Here is a 6,876-nt window from a genome sequence, read left to right on the forward strand (position 1 = left end):
AGGAATTGGCTTCTCCCTATAACGGAGTGTTGTTAGCTCTTGCTTCTTAAATATGAACAGCAGTAACCCCTAGGTTTCTTCCTTTATTTATTAAATTATTGAATTATTATGGATTTAAATGAGGAAATATCAAACGTCCTAATTCTAGTGAAGAAAGAGAATTCTCTGAATTGCTGCTCAGTTTTATTTTCATCCTGAAAATGTTTGCAGGGAAGGAATCTTGCCTAAATAATGCCAGTGAGTCTAAGGCTCTGGAATTGGCTGTATTTGATGGAAATGCCTTGATTCTTACAACATTTTAATTCCAGCCCTTTCCTGTGCTTTTTGTCCCTTTCTGATCAGCTTTTTAATGGAACTTTATCCTTTATTCCCATGGAATATCCTTTATTGAATATCAAATATCCTTTCTTGCCCTTGGAATATCTCAACAGAAGAGGGCAAAATAAACCAAAGCCATTTTAGGCTGCAGGTTCTGACCCTGAGGACACACAGGGGAGCAGGAATTCCTCTTTTCTGCACCTCAAAAGCATCTTAGAGATCCCATAACAAGCTAAAACAATGGATAAAAGAAATAAAATTCCAGGGTATGGATAGGGAGAGAATACCGGGATTGCTTTTTTGCCCAGCTGTGTTATCCATGTTAAATCTCCATTTTTTTTCTATCCGTGCCTATAACCTGTGGATTTCTTTTGATATTTCCTTTTCCTTGGGATGACAAGGGAATCTTTAGAGTGGCAGGTTCTGGAATTCCACAGATTCCACCTTAGGCACCCAGGACAGCTTTCAGGGCAACATTTTGCTCATCCCTCCTTCGGCTGTTGCGCGACTTGGGCACGAAACTCAGCTGCTTTCCCAGTCGCGACCTTTTCTTCCTTAAAATGTGATTTATGGATCCCAGAGTAGGGAGAAAAAGATGCTTGGTGGGAGGAAGAATCTGCTCTGAAAAGCTCATTGCAGTGACAACAGCCCAGCCTCCAGCTGCTGGAACATCTGGCCCCCAAAGAAGCTGTGTGTCCTGTTGTGGCAAATATTACAGGAATGCAAAAGAATGCCAAGCACAGAGGTAATCTCCTTCAAAATATTCCCGGGTTTTATGTTGGCTTCCTGAACTTCTTACTCGAAAATCTCTTGCTTTCCTATTAGTTTTGTCTGGCAGCAGTCAGAGAGTTCCCTACCCTTTGGGATTTTTTCCAGTGTAACTGAAGATTATTTCAATTCCTTTGGTGTTTTTGAGCATTTTCAAGACTGTTGGTGCTGCATGTGCCTTCCTGAGTGAAGGGGCTGGGAGTGGGGAGTGCTCCTGGATCATTCCCATCGCATGGAAGAAATCAATGTGTGTGGCCTTTACCCCCACTCACACACACAAACTTATTCTGTCAAGCACTAACTGCCATTGGCAGAAGAAAAATGGCAATAAATCCGTTTTTCCAATTATCTGTTTCAAAATCCGACTTTGGGAACCCCTCTTATTCAACACCTTTTCCCATGAGACAGCCCATCAAAATGAATCCCTGTTTCCTTCGGCACCTGGGAGGTTTTGGACACCACTGGAGGACAGAAAGAACAATTCCCATTCCCCTTATTCTACCTGTGTTCCTCAGAAGATTCCTGGCACTGGGGGTACTGGGAGTGTGCTGGGCAGCGATCAGTATCAGGGATGTTGTGATAGGTAAATTCAAAGCAATAGGAATAGAAATATTAATAGAAATGAATATATAAAATAGAAGTGTAATATATAAATATAACTTAATATATTATATATTATTATATATAAAAATATAGATAAAATAGAAATATGAATGAGTATAAATGAATATATAAATATAAGCATAATGTAAGTATATATCAATATATTCTATATTATTATATATAAAAATATAGATAAAATAGAAATATGAATGAGTATAAATGAATATATAAATATAAGCATAATGTAAGTATATATCAATATATTCTATATTATTATATTTAAATATAAATAAAATATGAATATGAATATAAATTAATATATAAAAATATAAGTATGATATAAGCATATATTAATATATTATACATTATTATATCTAAATAAAAATAAAATATGAATGAGTATAAATATGAAAATAAATGGATATATAAAATATAAGTATAATACATAAATATAATATAATTTAAGTATACGTTACATATTATATATTACATATTATACATTACATATTATATATATAATTAATAAAATATCAATATGTATATGAGTATGAATTCAAGGCTGCAAATTCAAGGCTACAAATTCCTGAGGTAGCCCCTGGCAAACCAAGGTGAGGGGCAGGAGTTCCAAAGGGCCTCAGCCAGCTGAGGGTGTAAAAGAGCATGGAAGTGAAGAAATGCAGGAAATTAAGGAAAATTGCAATGGTTACACCAAATTTCCAGGCTTAGGTGGCTGTAGAACACCCAGTGAAACCTCCCCTAAAACAGCACAGGGGCGGCTGTGCCGGCAGAACTGGAAACCTGCAGCAATCTGGAAATTCCTATGGCAAAACCAGCCAGGTTCTAAAAGCTGCTTGATGTGCCAGCAGTAATTGGGAACGTTGGAGCTGCCATCTGCTAGGAAGAGGGGAAAAAATCCCTCAGCAGCCCAGTCCCAATCCTGCCATTTTCCATGCCCCTTCAGCAGCCTCGGGCTCGTGGTTAAGGGTGACCCTGCGAGGGAGGTGGAAAACATCTCAAATTAACAATTGCTTTTCATGCTCAGCAGCAAATCTGGATTAGGCTCGGGCTGATAATGCTAAAAACTGGGATCATCAATGGTTATGCAACAGCTTCGAGAATTGCAGTCACTGATGATTTTTATGCTCATCCCAAACATGCCGCTGGTGATTTTTGGTGACAGGGTGCTGCTGTCACACAGGCTGGCGTTTGCCAGCCTCCCTGGGTGTCCTGCCACAGAGCTGTGTTTGTGCAGACACATGGAGCCAGAGATGAATGAATTTTTGCTTTGAAGGCATCATTTTTCGGCCTTCTTACAAAGAAAAGGAAGAAAAATTGGTTGATCATTGAGAGAACAGAATGGTTTGGGCTGGAAGGGACCTCAAAGCCCATCCAGTGCCACCCCTGCCAGGGCAGGGACACCTTCCACTGTCCCAGGCTGCTCCAAGCCCCAATGTCCAGCCTGGCCTTGGGCACTGCCAGGGATCCAGGGGCAGCCCCAGCTGCTCTGGGCACCCTGTGCCAGGGCCTGCCCACCCTCTGAGTAAAAATATCCTCAATGCTTTTGTGCTGGGATTAGGGAGCACCCCAGGATTTGTGCCTCCTCCTCCTGTGTGGGAGGGTGGTAGCGATGCTGACCCAACTCCCTTTGTGAGGGCACACCTAAACTCAATCACAGGAGGCTGGAATTTGGCCTGGTAATTCCTGAGATCATCCATATTTAACAGCCCTCAATCACAGCAGGATTTAGGAGACATCTGTATTTCTTCCACAGAACAAAAGGCAGCCATGCTGCTGGAATATTAAGATTAAGTGCAGCTCTTTCTCTTCTTTGACAGTCATAATGCAGCTCCTGAGGTGTCATAGATCTCTTCCTAATGAAGTGTCAAAAATATTTACCTTCAGGACAAATTACAGGAATAGCAAACATCCTTCCTCTGTATTGGAGAAGTTTGGGGCGTTCCTGGGAGCAGCTCATAAGCTCTCTCTCCTGGTCCTGCCAAGCCGAGTGTCCTTAGGTTTGATCCAAAGAGCAGAGAAAGGGGGGAATGCAAACAACAAAGTTCAGATATTTGAAGCTGGAATCTGATCATTTTTCTAGGCTGTTTGGCACCTGTTTGCTCATCTCTGGGTGGATGTCTGGGAGCCTGAGCTGTGATGGTGCTGAGGCTGCCGATGGCTCTGGGGTGGCTCTGAGCTCTCAGAACTGGTGACAATTAACTCAGAGCCTGTCCACCAGCTCAGGGCACCTGAACTCTGCAGGACTTTACAAGCTGTGAGCTTCAAATGTCAAAAGGCCTCTTTCACTGGAGTTTAATGCCTTAAACTCAGCTGGAAGACTTAAACATCTCATTAGCGCTGAGCTCCAGTGCCCTGAGTTTTGTGCAAAAGGGCTGGCTTCATTTAATGCTCATGCCTGCAGCATCAATACCTTAATTTGGATCCAAATTTTGTTTGTTTTTAGTCACACACATGTCCAGGCATGAAATGCTGAAGGTGAAATTGATTTCTGGTGTCATTGAAAGCAGCGACCATTAAAAGCCGTAGCTTTTGTTGAGAGAGAATTTGCTACTATTAAAAATATGATGGGCTTCTGACCCAGCTGAACCAACCTCATAAATCCATTTTAAATAAGAAATTGGCTTTTTATTGGAAGGGCGTCATGCTCCTCTCCAGGGCACATTCAGGAGCCTTTGGACTTCACTGGGCACTCCCTGAGAAGGTTGGCTCACTCAGGGATGACCCCAAAGGAGCCAGATCAGACACTGCTCCTGTGGCTGCTGCTGGGTCCCTTGTGCTGTGTGGTCTTACAGGAATTCTGCTTTTCTTTCCTCCCCAGCTCCATTACCAACATGCAAAGCTGAGTGTGGATAAACCAGAGGGTTTGGCCAGGTGGGACTTCTCTGGGTTGGTCATGGCTTTATCCTGAGCTGTGTTGTGTGAGCTGAACTTACCCTGGAATCCCAGGATGGTTTGGGTGGGAAGGGACCTCAAAACTCATCCAGTGCCACCCCTGCCATGGCAGGGACACCTTCCCCCAGGCTGTTCCAAGCCCCAATGTCCAGCCTGGCCTTGGACACTGCCAGGGATCCAGGGCCAGCCCCAGCTGCTCTGGGCACCCTGTGCCAGGGCCTGCCCACCCTGCCAGGGAACAATTCCTTCCCAATATTCCATCCAGCCCTGCCCTCTGGCACTGGGAAGCCATTCCCTGTGTCCTGTCCCCCCAGGCACAGCTGAGGTGCTGCTTTAATTTTTGTCTTTGTTTCTCACTATCCAAAGATCAACCTGGTGTTTCTCTCCAGCCATTTCCTTGCATTCAGGCTGGATATTAGGAAAAGTTTCTTCATGAAAGAGTGGCTGAGCACTGGAAGGGGCTGCCCGGGGAATGGTGGAGCCGCCAGCACTGGAAGTGTTCAAGGAATGAGTGGATGTGTGGCACTGCACAGTGTGGTTTAATGGGCAAGGTGATGATCAAAGGTTGGATTGGGTGATCTTGGAGGTGTTTTCCAACCTTAAAAATTCCATGGTTCTATGACATAGCATGTTTTCACATTCATTTCTTCCTTCAGCAATATATTTACGTGGAAAGCCAACAATTCTCCTGACTCTCCACCTGTCAAGCTCCCATCTGCTGGCTCTGGGATGTTGTGGGGCTGTATTTCCCCGTGCCAGTTGGAAAGCTGGAATGCTCTGGAAAAGCCCACTGATATCTTTCTTTTTTTGACTGACAGAACAGAGTAAATTTCAGAAAGCTTTTTAACCGTCCCGTCTTTCCTAAAATCGCTGATAAAGGAGTTTGAGCTCACCCAGGAGGCAGCAATCTCGATTTTAAAAGCCTGAAAAAAAACTACGGAGCTGGAGAACAAAAGCAACACATTTTATATTTATGCTTTTGGTAGCCGAACCAGATGAAGGTTTGTGAATTTAGAAGAAAGCAAAATATCGAGAGAGGGTGGGAATCGAACCAGTTGTGTATCGGTGACAAGTGACAGCCGGTGTCATTCCAGGACACCATTCCATCTTTTGGGCATCTCTGAATGAAACCTGTTTGCTCTTTCCAGCTCAACCAGCCTGGATATTATCCTTTAAGTGCTGGATGGTTCCATCTGGGAATCCGGGCTGATAGGAGTTGGAGTAGCATGGAGCACACACAGCTTTGAGTACCTGGATCGCTCATCTGGTGCTGGTATTCCCTGAAAAATTGTCTGAAAATGAAAAACAAACAGAAGGGACAATTTCCACCATATAGAACTTTTCCAGTGCTGTTGAGGAAACAATTAATGATGATTAATGGCCCCCTATTGAAGGCTTAATGACCTTGCACAGATAATTCTTTTCTAGCAGCTGTGGTGGCTCATAAACAGCTCTGCTCTCTGCTCACTGTGACCAGGGACAGGACCCAGGGAATGACTGGAGCTGGGTCAGGTTGGGAATTAGGGCAAGGTGCTTCCCCCAGAGGGTGCTGGGCACTGCCCAGGCTCCCCAGGGAATGGGCACGGCCCCGAGGCTGCCAGAGCTCCAGGAGCGTTTGGACAGCGCTGCCAGGGATGCCCAGGCTGGGGTTGTTGGGGTGTCTGGGCAGGGCCGGGGGCTGCGCTGGGCTGGGTGATCCCTGTGGGACCCTTCCAGCTCAGGATATTCCATGATTCTGTGAACTCTTCATGCTGACACAAAACCCTTATTGCTTTTCATGCTTAAGTTGTGGCACAGTATGGATTTTTCCATGGATTTTATGTGCACCTTTTCAAAGTAAAGGCTGGTTTTTATTCCAGCATTAGCTTAAACCACAGCCTCAGGAGCCTTGCCAATATTTCTGTACAAACCTGCTGATAGATTCTGAAGCGTCCCAGATGCTGAGGCCATGCCCAAGACTAATCAGTGCTCAGTATTAATTAGCTTCCACCTCGCTGATCCCTGGAAGGAGCACAGGAAAGCTCTGTAGGGGGTCCTTGGAAACACTTCCCTGTGGATACACTTCCCTGTGCTGCTGTTGAACAGGAGCATAAGGAATGGCGTTGGAGAGGCCAGGATGGGAGTACCTGGGGTTGTCAGGAGCAAGGAAGGTGGAATAACAATTCCTGTGGCAGCCTGGTTGATGCCAGCTCTGCATCCTGACCCAGTTCAGCAACAGGACAGTGCCAGGGCAGCTCTGTGTCCTGCACATCAGGTCCCTGTGCACCACTGCAGGAA

The 6,876-nt window shown here is 44.8% G+C and overlaps 1 protein-coding gene across 15 annotated transcripts in view; it reads left to right on the forward strand.

Annotated features, from left to right (window-relative positions):
• Positions 1 to 6,876, forward strand: part of PCDH15 (protocadherin related 15) — a 572,690-nt gene that overhangs the window by 522,481 nt on the left and 43,333 nt on the right. The gene's annotated exons all lie outside the window — the stretch shown is intronic.

This window comes from Corvus brachyrhynchos, unplaced genomic scaffold (genome assembly GCF_000691975.1).
Source record: "Corvus brachyrhynchos isolate BGI_N302 unplaced genomic scaffold, ASM69197v1 scaffold334, whole genome shotgun sequence".
Classification (NCBI taxonomy): Eukaryota; Metazoa; Chordata; class Aves; order Passeriformes; family Corvidae; genus Corvus; species Corvus brachyrhynchos.